At 37.0% G+C, this 20893-nt stretch overlaps 1 protein-coding gene across 2 annotated transcripts in view; it reads right to left on the bottom strand.

The window, feature by feature from the left end:
• LOC110474669 (uncharacterized) overlaps positions 1-20893 on the bottom strand; it is a 380689-nt gene that overhangs the window by 201820 nt on the left and 157976 nt on the right. The window lies entirely within an intron of this gene.

Below are 20893 nucleotides of genomic sequence, written 5' to 3'. Positions count from 1 at the left end.
CCTGTAGGTGCCACTGCTGCTAAGTGGAGCTTCTGAAGAAAACTCCACTGAAGAGGCATGAAGCAGATGAAGAGAGGTGTGACTGTGGATTTTTAGAAATGAAAGACCCACAATATTCTCGTTTACTTTATGGATTCTTTCTGTCACTCTGACAGTGCCAATGAGCTTGCCAATTTTTTTTTACTTTGAGGTCAAAATATATGAAGGAGTCTTAGTAACAAGCAACAGTCACATATTGCAGGTAATAAATGGGCAATAGAAAATATAGTTTTAAGTAGAATTTTGAATTTTAAAGAGATGTGTGGATGATATGACTTATGTGAAACTACTGGAAATCATTCTGTCTTCCCATCTAAGTACATCTTCCTTCTCATCCATTTTCCTGGGATTGTGATATGGTCAGAAATTTGATTTTGTGAAGAGACAATAACTTTGTCCTAGAAACAAGATCATACACACAGTATGTAGAATATCAAGATTCATATTTCCATGGTATCTCAAGCTGACCAAGAAACTAAACAGCATCCCTTTTTTTTGTTTTTGTTTTTGCCATCACTGCCAGTTTATCTAGACAATCCTATTTGAGCTGTTTAATTTCCTATAAATAATTAAAGAATCAAAGAGCATGACATAGTTGGACTGATTGCCCAGTCTAACAGGGTAAAACTGATCCCTTAAGGAAGGGTCACAAAGTACAGCAGCATCACCTGTGAAGGAAGATCCAGACCTTGGTAAAGCAGGATGTGGGAGCCAAGGCTTAAATCTCTGATCTCAGATACCCAGAGTGCAAAGTTGCACTCTATTTGCATTCTATTTGTTACATGGATGTGCTGTGCCTGTGTTGTATGGAATACAGGAAAAGAGATAAAATTTTCAACTTCAGACATTCTTTGTTTCAAACAGATTTAGAAGAAACCCACATTTTTGCACACTCTTTAGATAATTCATGTTGAGGAAGGATTTTTGTCAGCTCAGCTGAACTACTCACTAAGCAGTATACAAAAATCTACCTATAAAATAATTATTTTGCAAGTTTAAATGGACCTTCGTGGACCAGACAGTTACTGCAATGGGTCCACAATTTACAGGCAGACAGATGGCAAAAATATACCACACAATCCTTCATTCTTCTGTGTTCCCACCATTTCTCCATAGATCCACACTGAAATCACGAGTCCATCAAAATAAGAATCTGTGGGTTTCTCCAGTTGAAAAGGGTTGTTCAAGAACATCAGAGGAAGCATTTTCCTCAAATAGAAAGAATATAAAAATTCACAATTCACATCTGGGGTGTAATGGATGGCCAGGTGGCCAGCTATAGTTAACTGTCAACACTTTGTATTTCCCTTTGCCATCGGCAAAGTTTGCACTCAGAAGTGAGAGTATAACGTGAAGAAACTAAAGCATGAAACCACTTAATATCATAACAAATGGTGTTTGGAAAACCAATTTTTTTCTTTCTTTTTTTTTCCTTTTTTCCTTTTTTTTTTTTTTTTTTTTTAACTTCACAAGGTTTTTTTGGTACTTGTATTCTCTGGCCTGCCTCTTGCCAAACAATATTAAGGTAACAGGTAATTTATGGACCTTCTTGGGATGACTATATCATAGTTATAGCAGTTTTCCCTCTAATTTTTCTTTTCTTCTATCATGGTAAGTTGAGAACTGACCAGTTTATGATATGGTTATGCAATTCTAACAATTCTTTTTCTGTATAGACAAATAACCATGTTGACAATGTTGTCGCTATTTTTACTCATGATGAACAGTGCATTATTCTGGACCTGATTAACTAAAATGTTGCTTAGCAAGTGAGCAGCTTAAACATTTTCCCATTACTACATTTTTGCTGAAGACTTTAAATGTTAGATGGTTCCACTTTGCCTCCAATATACTTCTCCACACTGCTTTTGCTTGCACAATTTTGCAAAAAAGTCCAAAATGAACAGAGGTTGTTTTAGGGTGGGGCATGTTAAAGCATTTCAGAAGCCTTAACTGTACCTAATAGGAAATTAAGTATTTGGAAATACCTTTTTTCATCAACTCTTGATGCCTGGTACATTAGCAAGCAACAGTTCATTCTGCTTTTGGAAGAGAAACTATGCCTAGAACTAGTATTTTATAAAGGGAAATGGTGTAAATATTCCCTCAGAGACACTGGACATGACCTAGCCCAAAGAATACTCTCAACATTTTGACATGTTATCATTCTTAGCAAATAGGCATTTTGTTACATTTACATACTATAACTAATATTGTCCCTCGTGGGTGGGAGGAAAGTGCAGAGAACTATGGAACTGACACTGATATCTACATTTTCATTTTACGAGAACTACAAAATACCTGGTACCTCTGAAAATTAGCTTTTACAGACTCTATCAGCAACTGTGAAAAAATGAGTCATCAGGAAGACTTTGAGGCAATGAAAGGCAGCCTGCAAGATATTTCCAGATATTCCATGACCTATCTTTGGTCTAATCTTCTAAGTTGTAAAACCTGAAATGATCCAGCATTCACAGGGCCAATTGAAAGAATTTAAAATAGAGGTGTACATTTCATCCACAGATTTATAAGTGCTCTAGAGGTGTTAATTCCAGAAAATACCTGAATAAAAATAGAATAATTTTCTAGCTAAATTTATAATTTTTATAATTTTATATTTTTTATTATTTTTTATCATACAGATAAGAAAATGCAAGAATTCCAATAGAAGAAGGAATATATTTAAGTATTTGTAAGTTACTTTAAAACTTTATAGAAAAAGTTAGCATACAGAGATTCCAGTTGAGGCTTAAGATAATAAATATAATCTTTTCAAAGACTATATATTTGAAAAAATTATTTCATTATTTATAGAAATAGTTTAGAAGAACTGAAGTAAATGAGAAATGCTGGACTATATCCAGCATTTTGCAAATACAAGAGTCCATTGATATTAAAGATCACTGCACTAGGAGACACAGATGCCAGGCTGGAACATAAACAGAAGTTGACTTGATAATTTAGTAGAAATATAAGATATATGAAAGCATTGTTAAATGAAATGAGTCATCCCCCAAATCAATATAAATAATTAAACAAGAGCCAAGTAATGTAGCAGAATCCTCAACTTATTCCTAGAACAAATCCTGAACCAAATCTAATTCAAAGTTATGATATATTCAGATTCCACCTCTTTCCTCACCTCCTGATGTATGTCTCTGCTTTTGACAATAATAGCAAGAGAACAAATTTTCTTGTGCTATTATGTGGCTTTAACTAGAAGCTGGAATGATAGAAATTCTGCAAGAAAGCCTGTTATACAATTGCAGGGAATTCAAATAAAGATCCATGAATTCAAACCAAATCCAAATTGTGAACCTTTTGAGATGCACAATGCTTTGAAGGTGAGTGACTTTTTTCTGTCAGATGGGACTTTGAAATGCTCTGCAGTGTCCACATGACTCATCAACAAAATTTATTTGGCTAAAGAAGCAGTCAGGAAATATACTGTACTGTACTGTATGTGGCCCCTCTAGGACAGCTCCAGCTGGAGCCTTAGGCAAGATTTATGGAAATGGAAATCTTAGGAGCTTTCATGCCTTTTCTTCCCATTAGCAGTGTAGCATCAATTGAACAATTGTCAGCAATCTTATCACACGAAGGCAAATATGCTTATTGGTGGCAGCACCCCCTGAAATGAGAGCAGCTGCACATTGGGGAGGCAAGTTCCATGCTGAGTCAGAGCAGAGAGCTGAGGAAGGAGGAAAGTTCCATGTCTTGAAATCAGGAAAGACTACCAAAATAACAGTAAGGATGTAGAAGAATGGCACAAGTCTTTGTTCTATGGCTTTGGGAGAAGGGATGGGGCCACATGGGGCCACTTCTCCCATCTGGCAGTTTGAGGTACTGATAAAGAAACACACTGTTAACATTGTGCTCCATTATCTGTTTTCCTATTCCTTTTCCTTGTTGACAAGAGAAAGAGCTCCTTGGTAGCTTTTTACCTGGTCAGTGTTTCTCTTAGCATTAAAAGTAGGGTGGCAGGTCTGAGTGGATGACTAGCTGCTCCCTACAAATAATGCAGAAAATTTTAACAGAGGCTTGTGTGTTTTGTACTTTCAGGGCAAGCTGAGAAACCATTTCTGCCCTTTTAGTGAACAGAACCATTTTCATAACAATGGATGATACTACTAGGCTGAATATATTAAATCCCTAGGCTCAGTGTGGCTGGGAAATGCAAATCGGTGAAGAAAAGAAGGAAGGTTGTTTGCTAAGATGTAGGAATTTATTTAAGTAGGTACCTTTCAGAAACTCAGTTGAATATAAAGCAAAATATGAAGTAAATATTGGCAGGGTTAGGAGGCTTGGTTAGAAATGAGAGTCTGATGGTTATATCCCAAGCTTTGATGTGATTAGTTTAACTTTATTGGCATTTTTAGGAAATGGAAGGAGGGTCGAGAGAATAGAGGCAATGAAGTAAGAATGATATAAAGAAGAAATGTTTAGCTTTTGATAAACAACAGAGGTCTAATTTCAAGTCTCACATTCTACACTTTGGCTCAAGTCACTTAATGAATTCACCCTTTGCAAGGAAAAGGCTGTCAACAGAGAATGACTTTTGGAATCTTCAACTCACGTTTTCATGAAGTTTAAACATTTGAGGAACTGCATTAGTGGTAGGAAATCTGTTGTGGGTTAATGCTGGTTGGCAGATCAACCCCAAGCAGCCACTGACTGCCTCATCTCCACTAGGATAGGAGAGAATTCAAATAGTAAAAGTGAGAAAATTTGTGAGTTGAGATAAAGCTAGTGTAACAGGGAACCCAAAAGCTACAAAAACTACATATTGCAAACAAGGCAAAACTAAGGAATTCATCCACCCATTCCCACTGACAGGCACCAATGTTGTTCAGCCACCTCCAGGAAAGCTGAGCTCCATCCTGTGTAACAATGACTTGAGAAGACACCTGCCCTCACTCTGAGAGTCCCCCTTTCCTCATTTTTCCCTCAGCTTTATATGATGAGCATGGCACCATATGTTGTTGGATATCCCTTTGGTCAGTTGGGTCAGCTGTCCTGGCTGTGTTCCCTCCCAGCTCCTTGTCACCCCCAGCCTAATCACTAGTGGTACAGGGTGAGAGACAGAAAAAGCCTTGTGTCTGGGTAAATGCTGCTCAACAATAGCTAAGACATCCCTGTGTTCACAACATTGCTGTGGTGACAAATTATATGGTCCACATCACCTCACACAACCCACTGTGAAGAAAGTCAACTCTGTCCCAGAAAGAACCAGTACAGACACAACAGCAGATAATGGCATAGTACCTTGAGAGGGCATTATCAGTCTTTAAGTGTCTCAAGTTGAGCAGCTAAAAAAGGACCTCTAGTCCCAAAACTGTCACTGAAAATACTGGCTTATTTTGACCTCATTAAATATTATACATGCAAAATTATGATTTAAGGATGATAGTACAATATTAGCTTAATATTTTAATGTTATGATTCGGATATCCTTACTAATTTGTTATACCTCATAAAACCATGCACTCGACTGAAATTTTTTGAAAAGCAACCACAACAATTAACATTTTATTTTGACATGAAAGCAAGAATTAAGACATTCCACTTGAAAAAACCCAGCAAATAATAATAATAAAAATATAATATATACACCTATGGATATATATATATTTTATATATATATATATATATATATATATATGTGTGTGTGTGTGTGTATATATATATATAAAATCACAGTGCATAACAATTACAAGTCAGGAGAGATAAGAAACAGTAATCTGCTTTGCTGTGCTCATGTAGCCTACTCTGAAATAAATCATGATGTACTGAAACTCATGCAAGAATGAATGAATTCTATCACTGTGGCATGAAGGAAGATTTCAAAGCTCTTCATTTATTTACATACTATTTTTAAATTTTTTTTAACAGTTTCAGTATGTTTCTTACCTTAGAGAAACATGTAATTTTCTAAGTATAGATGCTTTACACCTAGAAAGAATTAGAATTTTTTCCCCTTTGGATTAAATTTGATAACACCTACAAATCATTTGCTAATTCTGGTGAAGCTGAAAAGAATTTCTAAAAATCTGTGAGAGCCTGTACTACCATTGAAGAATGAATACTAATGAAGTACACAACTGAGTGAAGATCAATACTTCACTGGGTATGTAACAATATACTTTAGTTTTTTGAAAAGACACTAAATAAAGGTCTTTGGGGCCTAGCATAAATGTACTTTTTCTCTTTCAGTCTGATTTAAAGTAATACTGGTTTGTCTGTTGTCTTTTTGTAAACTTTTAATCTGTACTGCTAGCTTGCCTCCAGCAAATTATGTCTATAGAATGTTTTCCAAACAGAATAATTCTAGAGGGATTCTGAAATGTCTTTTTCCAAATAATACATGAAAAACCTGTTACTTGAGAAAGACTCAGATACATAAAAGCATTACAAAACATTTTAAGTAAAAAACCCTTTGAAAAAAAGGGAAAATTTTAAAAACTGATCTAAATAATTACTGCATTAATATAGCTCATGCCTATTACCAGGGCTGGAGTGGAAGGAAGATGTTTGAATGACACTGTCAATTAACAGAAACTATTTTAAAAGATTATCCCTAAGGCCATGCTTTCCAAATTTCACAAAAAGTATAATATAAAACCGAGTACTAATTATAACTGCTCAGAAATGTTCTTCATGAACTAATTTTTTATCATAAATGTTCAAGTCATCAAAATATGAAGTAATCATGGGAAGGAGCTTGTTAAAAAAACCACATGAAGCAGACCTAGACCAGAAAAATGAACACTTGGATCCATTTCTTCACGTTCCGTAATGGTATTCCCAGTGAGAGAAAACTGCTTTTTGGATTATAGAGCACTCCTTTAGAATACTGAAGATCCAGGATCCAACTTCTTTGTTCTTTTTTATGTCTCATGTTAACAGCTCAGGCCAAAGACTATGGTGAACATGCTGAAGTTGACATTTTTTGTCAAAATTTTCAATATTAAGTCATAACTACAGTAAGATCTTGACCCTAGGAATATTGTGGGGTCTGTACTCTGCACACTGGAGAAGGGCTTGACTCTTTTTGAACATTATAAACTGTAGAATAACTGCAAGACACACTGGGAGATCCTTTGCCCAGAGTCTGGAAGGCCCCAGCTTGCAGCTTGGGAAATTCAGATTCCAATTCCTTCTCCAATTCAGGGAAAATGGTATTTGCCTTCATCTGAGCCACTAATACTTCAAAAAAGCATGGCAATGACTAAGTTAGTTTCCCCGACTCAGTAATCCAGTGAAAAAATGCTGCAGATTCCATGATGCTGTTTCTTGCTCTAATCTGCTAAAAAAAATATAGTTATTATACTAGAATAACGTTTCCTTTACAATAGGAAGCACATTTTAAATAACAATTGTGATAACCACAACTTCTTGGTGTTCATGATACCACAATGAAAATCCATGGGTGTGCAGGGCTTGCCCATAATGAACAGTCTCAGTGTGAAAACCCAACTAAATAAATATACATCTTTCAAGATCATGAAGTAGTATTGGAATACTGGAAAATGATAAAGGCTTTGCTTTGCAGTGCTACAAATGCTTAGTGGTGAATTTACAGACAGAACTCTTCCTGGAGCAAGACCATCTTTTTAATATTAATTTTCTTGCTGGCTAATATTACTGAGCTTATGTTTTTAAAGTGAATACTGAATTCCATTAAAATAGATGTGGTAAGTCCTTATCTTTTATACTAATAGAACAATCCTAAAAAACTACATGTAAGAATAAATAATTACCATTCTTAAAATCCTAGAAAGATAATTTAATAATAGCTTTGGAAAAAAATTCCACTAACATTTCAATAAGCATTGTTTTACTATATAACTGCTTTTTGAGATGGAGCTATCTTAGGGAACAAATCTCTATTTGGAGTTTGATTATAGAGCTCACTATTTTTAATACTTTGATAACTGGAAAAGAGCAACCCGTTTCTGTCCCTCCCCCTCCATTCTTCATCCCATGTAAAACATAAAAATTTAGTTTTATTTGGTTATTTTTATCTACAAAATTCTAGATAATTTTCTGGTAGCATGAAAAAGTATTTTATTAGCTACTTCTTTCTTGATCTTATTTTGAAAATGCCATATATATTGAAAGTATTGATGGAATTGTATATAATTATAGACATCCATCAACAGCATTTCTCTCTTTTTTTACCAGGGAGGTTTAGTCCTGTAAAATATGTAAGCCACAAATCTTTGAGTGCACAACTTTCAATATATTTTTATAAGTGTTTCAAATAGTACTAAATCATTGGATTTCACTTCCTTATACGGGTTAACTTTAAATATAATTACCTTCCACTATTTTTAACTAAGTACTTAACATTAATGCACAACTACAGCTGGTGAATTCAGCAACTGAACACTGGCTTAAGCCTCACATGGTAGAAATAAAATGTGCTGTCATTAAAATATCACTGAATTAATCCCATGCAGAAGTATAAATCAGATAGTAACAGCAATTACTTAACAGAAATTTAAAAGGTAGCAATTAAAAGGAGCAAATGAAGTCTTGATCATACTCATCATTTACTCACTTGTGGTTTCTTGTTTGCAAATCAATGTTTGCAGACACAGTGTAGTTTGTTATTTTGAAACTAACAAAATTTTCAATGTTATCAAAGAGCTATTTTCTTCTTTATAGATGAAGAAATATTTCTTGTATGCAAGATGAGTTAAAGCCATTTCTAAAATGCCACAAATAGTACAATTTTATTCATTTGCAACAGGAAAGTTCTCATACAGTAACTGTAGAGAGCTCATTTGCTTTTAGGAGAGAAAAAGTATGTAGACAATACACTGAAAGCAGATGCTGTGATGAAATAGGCTGATTTTATGCTGAAAAGATAGTGTGTACACGATGAAGTCATAAAAGAGAATCAGGAAAGATTATACAGTAGGAACTGACATAGTAAAGGGGACTTTAGTATCAATCTGAAGAACCCAGACTCAAGCAAAAATATACCTTGTTGGACTTACTGTCCAAAATGTCATAGTGTATTTTGAGGACATACTTCAATTGTGAATGATAGCATAACACTGTCTTTATCAGCATAAAATCCTGTGATACATGCAGAGTCATAAATTACCATTATTTTCCTTATTTGTGACTGTAAAAGTACTCTATAAAACTCAGAAACTTACCAACTTTTGGGGTAAAATGTGCTCCAAGCTTTGAAACAGAGAAATTTCTATTTAAATAAAACCAATAATTATTTAAAACCTGTAGCATGAAAATAGCTTAAAAACTTGTAAGGTCTTGTTAGGGAGGTGTACTTCAGCGGTAAGGGCAGCCGGTTGTGATGATTCATGGTGATTAATGAGAAATAATGAAGCTTGGCAATAGTATTTGGGAAACTTGGAAGCCTTGGCCTAAACCCAAGGATTTCTCTTTATGAACACATTATCAATGCTGTAGTGGATGCAGCCCTCAATTCCTTACTCCACAAGCTTTAGGCAGCAACTGCTGCTGTAATCTCCACAAACTGGTACCCCCACAGAATCCTGCCTTCCTGCTAAGAGGAAGCCAAGATTTCAAGAGATAAAGAAAAATCTCTGCACAATGATTACCTTTGTATATAATGGACATTCAAGATGGCACACTGGAGAACAAGGTTTTTAACAGCCTTCCCTTCCCTTCCCTTCCCTTCCCTTCCCTTCCCTTCCCTTCCCTTCCCTTCCCTTCCCTTCCCTTCCCTTCCCTTCCCTTCCCTTCCCTTCCCTTCCCTTCCCTTCCCTTCCCTTCCCTTCCCTTCCCTTCCCTTCCCTTCCCTTCCCTTCCCTTCCCTTCCCTTCCCTTCCCTTCCCTTCCCTTCCCTTCCCTTCCCTTCCCTTCCCTTCCCTTCCCTTCCCTTCCCTTCCCTTCCCTTCCCTTCCCTTCCCTTCCCTTCCCTTCCCTTCCCTTCCCTTCCCTTCCCTTCCCTTCCCTTCCCTTCCCTTCCCTTCCCTTCCCTTCCCTTCCCTTTTTTTTTTTGTGTGTGTGGGTTTTTTTTGTGGGTTTTTTTTTGTGTGTGTGTGGTTTTTATTTGGTTTTTTAAGCCAAGAAATTACAATGTTATCATTAAAATTTCACTTGCACTGTATCAGTCGTAGTAACATGTAATGAACAACATTCATTAGAAAATTTGAGCGGTCTGCCTGATTTTGCAAGAAAAGCATTTTTGTGGGTAATTTTTGAAAGGAAATGAAAGAGGAACAGTTAGATATCAAGCCCATGAATTCAACACCAAACTAGCAAGAATTTTTATATCTAATGGAATTCCTGTTTTAAACTATTATTACAGAATGTGATGAAGTCATCTAAATAAGGAAAGCTCCTGCACTATCCAAGACTTGCTACCATGTAATCTCTATAGCACTGACTAGAAAGGATGGAAAGTACTGCAGAGTAATCACAACACATTGATAAAAAATGTGAATTGAAAAGGAGCTTGAAAAAGCAAGCCTCTCCTTCCATGCCCTTTTGTTATCAATTTGTCCTTTCAGAAGGAGAATGTGGTTATATTTTTTTTTTACTGCTTTCTTTAAGAAAGTTCCAGTCAACACAAGTTGCTGTGCCATAGCCTCTGGAGCAGACTCTACACTAATCTAATCTCTTCTGCTCCAAGAAATTCACAGATCAGATAGACATGTTCCAAGAAATTCACAGCTCAGATCTTTTGGAACTAAAGATCGGGAACCTCAGTAGAGATTTTGCCACTAAATTCAATGAAATGCAAAAATAAAGGAAGCTCAGGAAGAAGACATGCTTTTCCTCCTTCATTTTCTGTAGTTCAGCAGAGTTTTAAGTCAGTGAAGTTTTACTTCATCCAATGATTTTCAGTTCTGCGTCCCACAAAAACAATACATAAACCAGGATGGCAGCCCTGCTTTGACATTGCATTTCCATACTGCAACAATCAGTTTTCCACATTTTGGTGACAAGGCTTAGCTTTCCTGACATTCCATTAGTGGTTCTGTATTCCAGATATGAAAGCTTGAGACCATCATAGACTGCCAAGTATAGCCTCACAGGATAGGAGAATAAGTCACATTTTCAGCAATAAGTGTCCCATGACAAACAGAGCTGAGACAGATGCTTTCTGCACATCACTCTCCGCAGCACAGTCTCACAGCCTGAAGCCTAAAGACAGAAGGGAATATCTAGAAGGTGAATTTAGAAGATATAAACTACAGATGAATTACAGATGAGCTGTTGTAAAGTTTTAGATCTGGAACCTCTTTTTGATGTAGGGGGGACCTTTGAGAATGCTCAATATTGTAATAGGGTATGAGTAGACTGTGGTAAAATATGATATATCCTAAGTTATTGGCAGTTCTCAAATGGGCAATTTCCTTCTTTACAAGAATACCTAATACTGTTTAGCAAAAATTTATTTCTTTCCTCTTACAGTATCTGAAGATTGCATTTAGTACAGTTATCCAGATTCCTGACTCTTATTCTCCTGGTACTTTAGAGAATTCACGGTCTTTAATGATTTAAAAGATGCAAAATAGAGACACTTTTAAGGCTGTCCTCTGTTTAACTGGTTCTCCCATAATATTTTCTTCCTGTTTTAATAATTTGATAAAGTGTCTCCATGGTTAGTCCATTGTACCAATCGCAGTAAGTGTTGTCTGAGTCTCCTAAGAAAAACAGGCCAAAGCAGGTATAGTTCATGTACAGATGAACAGCTGTACATCTATCTGTATGTGTTCCACATTACCTTTTCCACTTGTAAGGAAGTTTCAAGGAAATCTGGTTGTGGCATAGATAACTTACTGATGTCAATGTTTTTGTTTTGTTTATTTGACAATACTTAAAGATGTTACAAGAGACTCCTGTTGGATATCCCCATATATTATTGTATCACACATAAAATGTAACTTAATTTAAATGGTAAAAAAAATATGAAGAACACTTTAAGATGTGTAACTATATTCTAAAAGAATGGTTTATTTTCATTTATTTAAAACACCAAGTGTTTATTTTGTTTAAAACTATTCCCTATGAGCCCACCTTTACTTTGAATTTACATATTCTTCCTTAGTTTTCATGCTGTTTCACTTTTTCAGGCTCTCCGTTATCCCTTTCCCATAATATTAATGGAAACATCTAGCTAACAGTTAATTCAAGTTATGATGATGACAACTAGCTCCAGCATATTGTCCTTAAATTACTTGAGCTCACTATTATCTTGTATATTTCCATGCAAATGACTCTCTTTTTTTGTCTTACCAGGCTAACATGGAAAGACCTAAAATGGTCTTATCAGATAAAACTGTTAATTAAAATAAGTTAATGATGTAACAACCTAGCAAAAAGTGTGCAAGGAGTGTCCTGAGCCACTAGATAAACCATTTGTTGGTATAAACTCACATAAAAAAATAGATATCACAGTCAACCATTTTTACTGCTCATTCCTCAATTTCAGTGGTTGCCTTTACTTAGGACTAGAGCTCTGCAGGGCTCAGCTGCCATGCAACTTAATCTGGTCATGAAGATATATGTTCTTGAATGTGCATACACTTTTTTAAGTTTGTGAAAGCACACACGCATACATGTAGAATAATCATTCTTTTTTTCCTGCTCTTGCATGACCATTGAGGATATTGGTTTACACTTTTTGCAGAATGTGCACTTTGTTATATATACAAATATTTCTGACTACTTTTTCATCTTAGTCTCATTACCCTGGAAAGGCTCCTTTGCCTTATAAAAGAGTGTATCCCTCTTCCTCTGGCAAAGAGTCCTCCTTTGACTCAGTAATATTCTTCAGGACACTGATGCACCCACTGGCATTGTCTTATAGGGGAGGCACTGTGCAATAGAAAAGATGCTTACTCAAATAGCTTCTTTAGAAGCAAAACGGGACCATTAGATTGAGAACCTGCCTTAATTTTCTTCCAGCAGCAGAGTTAGGCACAGCAGCTTTCTTCAGGCAAATTGTATTTACAGCGGTGCAAATTCCACTACTATGGAACAAAACTGTACAAATCAACCAAACAAAAAATCAAAACCCCCCACCCCAAATGAGCACAAAGGGAAAAAGATTTTAGACTTATTTTAAAGCTTTCATCAGTTCTCAGTAGCCACATTTTACCCACAAAATCTCCTCTCTAACTGGCTTTTATGTGGGCCTGCTAATGTCTTGTGAACTCCTATCTCTTACCTGTGGGGTAGCAGCTATTTAACAGACAGTACTTTCAACACCTTTCTGAGTAAAAACAAATCATTAGACTATTTTGCAAATAAAAAACCCCATATGAAACCCACAATCAGACATTAAACCATCCCAGTGCTCCTAAGCACCACTTCATAATTCACCAGCTCAGACTTTTTATTTTCCTCTGGGTCTCCAGCTGCTCCTGGGGCAGCAGGCAGGGCTGGCTATGCAGTGTATCATGGAGACAGTCTTTGCTTGTGCCAGCAGAAAGAGAGGGAAATGCTCAATCCAAGTTAATTGTGGTCCTTTCTAAAAGTAATGAGCAGGAGGGAAGAATTTTTTTGTAGGAAAAAAGTCTTTACTATGAGTGTGTTGAGACATTGAACAGATTCCCAGGGAGGTTGCCCCAACTCTGGCAGTGTTCATAGCAAGACTGTATAAGGCCTTGAGCAACCTGGTCTAGTGGGACATGTTTTTCACCACAAGAGTGGGGGGGGGGGGGGGATCTAGATGATCTTTAAGATCCCTTCCAACTCTTAACATTCTATGATTCTATGATTTTTGGCCAGCCTTGCTTTTGTGTCCACTCTGCATACCAAACATCAGTCAGGCTTGCACTGGCAGAGTGATGCTGACTGGAGTGTGGGAGACCTACAGGTACAACAGCAGCAGTTTCACTTGAAAGCATGTGCTTCAAATGTGACATGCTATTTCAGCATGGGGAGGAGACTTTGAGAAGGGAAAAAAGAAACTTTAATATTTTTTCAAAGATAGACACAGGGCTGACCTTAAAGTGCCTTGAGGAATATAAACATGCAGAATGGGCATCAGAGAAATAAAACCCCACCAGGTAGGGCTGGGTATGGGCAGAAAGCCTCTGAAATTCACCGGTAATAAAGTCTTGGGTGTGATGCTGTTATTGCAAGAGGTGACATTCTTTCAGACAGAGTAATGCAGGGGCATTTATTTATGGCCAGTTTTACACAGAAGGCAACCGCTCTCAAGGAGGTGTCATAAAGTGCTTCACAGCTGGTTTTACATGACACATGCATACAACATGTCATGAGCCTTGCCTGAGGGAATTCCTCCTCTGAGGACAGGTCATAACAATCTACCTACTGCAGCCATAATGCCCTATGTGTGTCCCTGCCTGTGAAAAACAGCATTTGCCCTCACAAGTCAAGGGAACTGAAACCACCAGAAAACTCTAGTGCAGCACTAGTCCAGAGACAGCCTATCCACACAGGATAGGCTCAGCAGAGGAGTCTGTAAAGGACACATGCTATGCTCCTGAAGCAGAGGTGTTTGAATAGCAGGTCAGACATGCTGGTGGAGGCCATGGTAGGCCAAATCCAGACACCAGTCAGCCAAAAGTAGAGATGTTTGATGTAGCCCACTGCTCTGCTGGGAAACAAGAAAGATGTACTTGATAAGGCAGTGACCCAAAGTCCTTTGCTAGGTTAGGAAAAAGGGTGAAAAGTACTTACAACAAAGCAGCAGTGAAATTAAGGAAAGATACCTCCAACACTGTAAAGATAAGCAGGATTAAAAAAGTACATTTGGGTTATGCAAAGAAGTACTGAGGATGAGTGCAGTTATTAGATGCAAAGAATATAGATGCTGTATTAAAGAGAAAGCCCTGATGTTTCTGCATTGTAAGAGATCAGGTAAAAATCCAGTAAATTTATCTCCTGATATCATGGCACATGTAAACCTGAGACCCTACACCTACTGAGGACCAAAGCTTTGCACTACAGAGGACAAAGAATACTGCTCACAGCCTTTGGTCCCACTGTCAAAGCACTCTGAAGACTGCTGAAGTGGAGTACCTACAGAGCAGACTCCAGCACTACAAGCTGGAAGCTCTTGTTTAGAATTATTTATGGGAAACACAAAGGGAGTAAAATGTTATTTTTCCTTCTCCTTAGGTTAAGGTACACTCCCTGCTGATCAGATGAAGTCCTTTCCATGTCACAGATGCAAGAACTTATTTCTTGTCATGAACATCAGGTGCAATAATGTGGCCATCACCTTTTCATAAAATATGTGCTCAGTGATACACCAAACCGGTATTTTCAATGGGTGGTATTGTCCATTGGAGAAAACTGCATCAAAAAGACCCTATCAGCTGGAGCCTTTGGATACTCAAGGATAACAAACAGAGCCTGCTGGTGTGAACACACATCAGGAGATCAGACAGAATCAAATTTATGAAGGAAGGACACAGTTTCTACATTTTCCACTTATTTTAAGGAGTGCCATGCTCCAAAGCTGCAGAGCTGTTCTTTAGTAAAGCTGCTCTGCTAAAATGCTAAACAAAATCTGTTTCTTTGAAGCCAGCAGGAGTCCTTGAAGATCATTTCGGATGCAGTGTGAGTCGTGCAAGGAATGATCTAGGGCCTTGATCACAACACATAGGGAGGGATTGAATTACTCTTCTTACATATAAATATAAGAAAGCTGTGTAGGACATAAGAATTTTCATATAACCCAGATATTAAGGGTGAAGTGGACAAGTGGGCAAGTTTTGATATTAACAGTGAATCCAGGAAAGGCTGAGTCCTAGGAGAAAGGTCTGATTCTTTAATTAGAGCAGAAGTGAATTAGAATTCCTTGGCTGAGGAAAAGACAGTTCTTGTGATGGGATTTGGAAATAGTCAAGAGTAATTATCAAGAGGTTGGCTTCAACAAGGAACTGTAGAGGAAAAGGCAAAGTTTCTATTTTCAGTGTTCGTTTAACATAACCCTTTATTCTGTTTGCAGCCCACATGATGACGCAACATCCCTCCATTTATATTCCCAGATTTTGAATCATAAAAACATTAATTCACCTCTTAATTATTCATTTAGGAGTTTCTTTGTTGGGCTCTCAGGAGTACTATATTAGGCATTTCTTTTGTAAAATGCAGATTTTTAATGTAAGAGGAATGAAGACTTGGTCTCTTTTGTAAAACTACAGAGAATTTTAGTGAAAACCATATGAAAACAGACAAACCTTCAATTAAAAAAAAAGAGTTTCCAAAAACACAGACTGCTAGACTCATGTTCTCTGCATATCTCTTTTCAAATATGTATCTTGTCTTTTCAGATAAAAATGGAGTAGGAGAAAGAAAAGTGTAACTTCAGAATACTGTAAAAATACGCAAGATTTCAACAAAATTCATATCAGAAAGATTTTGTAAAAAACAGAGAGATTTACTGGCCTTGGAGGTACTTTTTTCACATTTCACATTATGATCAAGAGATTCTGTGAAGCTTTTTGAGGATAAATTTTGTTGTAAAGAAAGTGCCTAAATAGATCTTATTTCTTTGTAGTCCTTACTCATAATAAAGAAAAATGACATTAAGGACAGTGTAATAGGCATTAAGAACCCTGCACCCTTTTATACTATGGTGTTAACGATGGTTTAGATTTGTCTGGAAATGTACTTTATAGCTCTTTATTTAATGACACCCTCACTCTTTTCAGTTTTATTACATTCAATGGATTCCCCAGTACAAGAGATACATAGGCCTGTTGGAGTGCATCCAGAGGAGGGCCATGAAAATGATTAGAAGACAGGCTGAGAGAAGTGGGATTGTTCAGGCTCTGGGAAGATGTTATTTTGGCCTTCAGGAACTTACAAGAGGCTTCTAAAATGGATGGAAAGGGATTTTTTTTTTTTATCAGGGCCTATATTGATATAGAGGGGTACTGAAAGATAGAAAGTTTAGACCACATATGAAGAAGAAATTCTTCGCTGTGAGAGTATTGAGACACTGGAACAGGTGCCTAAATAATCCTAGATACCCCATCCCTGGAAGTGTTCGAGGCCAGGTTGGATGGGGTTTTGAGCAATCTGTTCTAGTGAAAGTTGTCTCTGCCCATGACAGTGGGGTTGGAACCAGATGATCTTTAAGGTCCTTTGAAATCAAAACAACTTTGTGTTTCTATCGTTCTACAGTGATGGGAAAACTGCTCTTCACCCTCTTCTCAATTCCAAGAGTTCAAATGGCACCACACAGAGCTGAAGCTGAAGTGAAAAGAAATACCAAGGAAATTTGGATTTTTTAAACAGAAATACAGGATTTCTTACAAACAAAAACACAAAAATCAGATTATAGGCTTGACTTTTAAATATTTTTCTTTGATAGTCTTCAGTGATCCCTTCAGTCATAGTGAATAAAGGGATAATTGGCCATCGTAATCTATTGATTAAAAAACAAAACAACCAAAAAAACCCCCAAAACCCCCCACCAGCTCCCTAAATTTCCCTAAGCATCTAAATGATAATTTTATCACTTCAGAGCTGCTTCTGAAACTTAGTAAAAAAGTTTGGTAAATCTGGATGTGATTAATTATTCACTTTCACTTCTTTCTTAAAATAAACACATTAAAAAATTTGGAATTCCCTTCCAAAGATCGGGGGATGTCCAGTTACAAAACAAAAACATGAAAAAGAATCTCACTTGGATCATCAAGTAGCCTCTCAACTTGTCCACAAGGATACATATACTGTAACATCTTGCAGGTTTACCTCCTGGGTATATTTACACGCACATTTATCATGCCATAGCAGAGGTGCAGCTTTATGGAAAACTCTGATGTGCATTAGAGATTTTATTAAGCATTAGATTATGCTTCTCACATATATCATGCTCACATATATCATGGGAATAGATCAAGATGAGAAGATCGAGTATCCCTTAAGTGACATTATACTGTGGCTCTATTTATATAGGGTGCTTTCCTTTCCTGGAGGGAAATTTTACTGAGGGAATTTTGTTGATTTTTCATGACAAAGGAAGCAGAAAATTACAGACCAGGCTGAAAGTGGCACTTTATTCTCCAAGCAGACCTAGGTGACCAACTTGTGGTTTTATTCCTAATGAGACACAAAGAAATTTTCATGGCTCAATATGTATTCTATTTCAAATTGGAAAGCAGACTTCTTCAGGAAAACTGTAGTTATTCACTGCTATATCATACACGTGTGTAATAAGCCTGTGTATACGTAGAGCATTGAAAAATCTACCCATACAGATTATATCCACCTATACATAGATACATCTGCTACATTTAGTTCTTTTCAGGTTACAATAAAGATGCAAAAGCATGTGTGTGGGAAGGCCTTCTACTGACAGTGGCTGAAAAAAAGAGAAGCGAATAAAGTGGAAATGCTGTGCTTACCAGCTCCCACTGTTCAGGCCACAGAGGGTCACTGAACTGCAGTTCATTTCCTATTCCACTCTCTGACTCCAACACTTTGAAGACTGCTGTAGGGATGTAATCATTCTTCTCGTGCTCGAGTGAAAACCACACAGAAAGATCAGTCATTTGCCTGCCCTGTTATTCACCCTCTTCCTCTTTTCATTTTTTTCCTGCTGTTTTAATGTATTTGTAAAAATCACTATTTCTTTGAAATAGTTTTAAAGTTAGGTTTGTTAGTCAAAAAATGATCTTATGATTACAGCTGATTACTTTCTGAATTTTATTTGCTACATACTTCACAATTCTAAGCTCTTCCAGTGGTATCTATTTCATGCTTTTTGAGGTTCAATTTTCCAGAAATACCATTTTCTAAATTCTTAGATTTATCCTGAACAATGATTATTATCCATCACAAATAACAAGTATCTTCAATGAGCAAAATTTAATAAATCCAAAGTTAAAAGCATAAGAACACAACAAGGGGAAATGAATGTAATGAAAACTCGATATATATTTTCTAATGTTTTCTTGCAATGGGATGACCTGACACCATGTATGACTTAAGTATGTGTGATGCAATTAATGGTCTTGGAAAACTAGTATTTTCACTTTTGTGTTTCTTCTCTTCCAGTGTAAGACACTGGGATCACAAAATACCAAGATAATAGAGGCCTGGGGGAGCTTGTAAGACTGCACACACACACACTATTTGTACAATTTTACATTGTGCCATGATGGCACTCCTAATCCTGACACAGATCATCCCAAATGATTTCATGTTAGGGTTATGGAGCAGCCTGTCCTCTGTTGCTGCTGAATGAACCTTGCTGCATAAGGCTGAGTAAGCCTTGTGTACATCACATGGTGAGACCCATTCTCTCTCTGTGGGACCATGATGTTACTGAGCAGCTGAGTGCACAGTCTGACTTTGAGAATGTCCTTTGTCACTGTTACTACATTCTCAGTCAGTCATGTCATTCTTCAGGAACTGAGCTACAACAGTCCATTCAAAACAGAGTACAGACAAAACTTCATCACACAAAACAAAGAAATACTGGGTAAAGGGGAGGTGAGTTGAGACCTACAAGAGCATGGGGCTGGGCTCTACCCCTCCCTCTGTGATTCTGCCTGGAAGATATTCAATATTATGTTCAAACCCAAATCCTTGTAAGGGCAGGTCTTACAACTGAGAAGTTTAGACAATCCTATGATTTCCCTTGTAGCTCTGACATCTATCTGCTTGATCTGTGAAAAGCATAAGATGCAATAAAATAAAGACATAAAAGAGAAAAATGTGATGTCTTAACTACTGGGATAAAGTATTCAAGCATTAGCAGAATGGTGTCCATTTCTACTTATTGTGAATGCTTGTTCCTTGTGTTACTTTAATTCACTTAGCTGTATTAGGAAATCATCCCCCAAACCCGTGAAACACCTGAAATGTTCATTCCTGTAACACAGCAACAGGCTCTTAAAACATTTTTAGTAGACTATTGTTCTTACAATTTTTACCACCCCTTGTCAAAATAAATCAAACTGTGATAATCTCCATAAGCACTTTAAAAGGATTAAAATTATGGGGAATCATTTTATATACCAAATTACTTTGTATATTTCTATTCTCTTGAATGAGAGGAGAAAATGAATTGGAAATCAAAAGAGGGAACTGCTCTTTTGATATCAGCATTTTCTTTTCTATGAGTATAATTAAATAGATCTTAGAAGAGTGAGATGCAGAAAGCAGAAGAAAGAAGTAAAAAAGGAGAAAGGGACAAAGGGAGATAGTGATAAAAGCTATTCTATGGCCAGAATTAAAATATTTACACATCATCTTAAATCTCTGAGAGACACAGTACATGAGGTTTTCATCTCAGGATTGCTGTAGTCTGCAGAAGACCATTGATAATTCTGAAGGACTACCTAGGTAACTTTCATGCTGCTGTCCCTGACACCCCAGAAAAAAAACACAGTTTGGATAATGAAAGACAGAGAGGAGGACAGGACATCAGAGGAGTGTGTGGCTAAAGGATTCCTACCATGGACTGTTTGTTCTCTGCTTGTGGACTTTGCTTGTGGGCTTCCACCTGTGGTGGTCTTTGCTACTAAACTGTGCTCAGCAAATACTAAGAAATGTCAGATCTAGGATGTTAGAACAAGTCCTTATGTGTTCAAGCAGTATAATTTTATAATATCAAGAGAAAAAAATAGGATGAAGATGCATAAAAAATATTCTATAGGCAGGTAGAAAAGTCTCACAATTGCTAGCACTTTTTCCTATGAGGGTCTTCAACTTCCCAGACATCTGCTGGAAATGCAACACAGTAGAGAGGAAACAGACCAGGAGGTTCCTGAAGTGTGTGGAAGGGATCTACGTGATAGAGATGGTGAGGGGAGTAGCTAGAGAAGGCTCCCCATTGGATCTCCTGTTTGTGAACATTTGTGGATGATGAGATGGTCAGATGGCCATTTGGGCACAGAGATCAAAAAATAAC

This window comes from Lonchura striata, chromosome 2, assembly GCF_046129695.1.
Source record: "Lonchura striata isolate bLonStr1 chromosome 2, bLonStr1.mat, whole genome shotgun sequence".
NCBI lineage: Eukaryota > Metazoa > Chordata > Aves > Passeriformes > Estrildidae > Lonchura > Lonchura striata.
The sequence above is the reverse complement of the archived record's forward strand: the minus strand, read 5'-3'. Positions and strand labels throughout refer to the sequence as shown.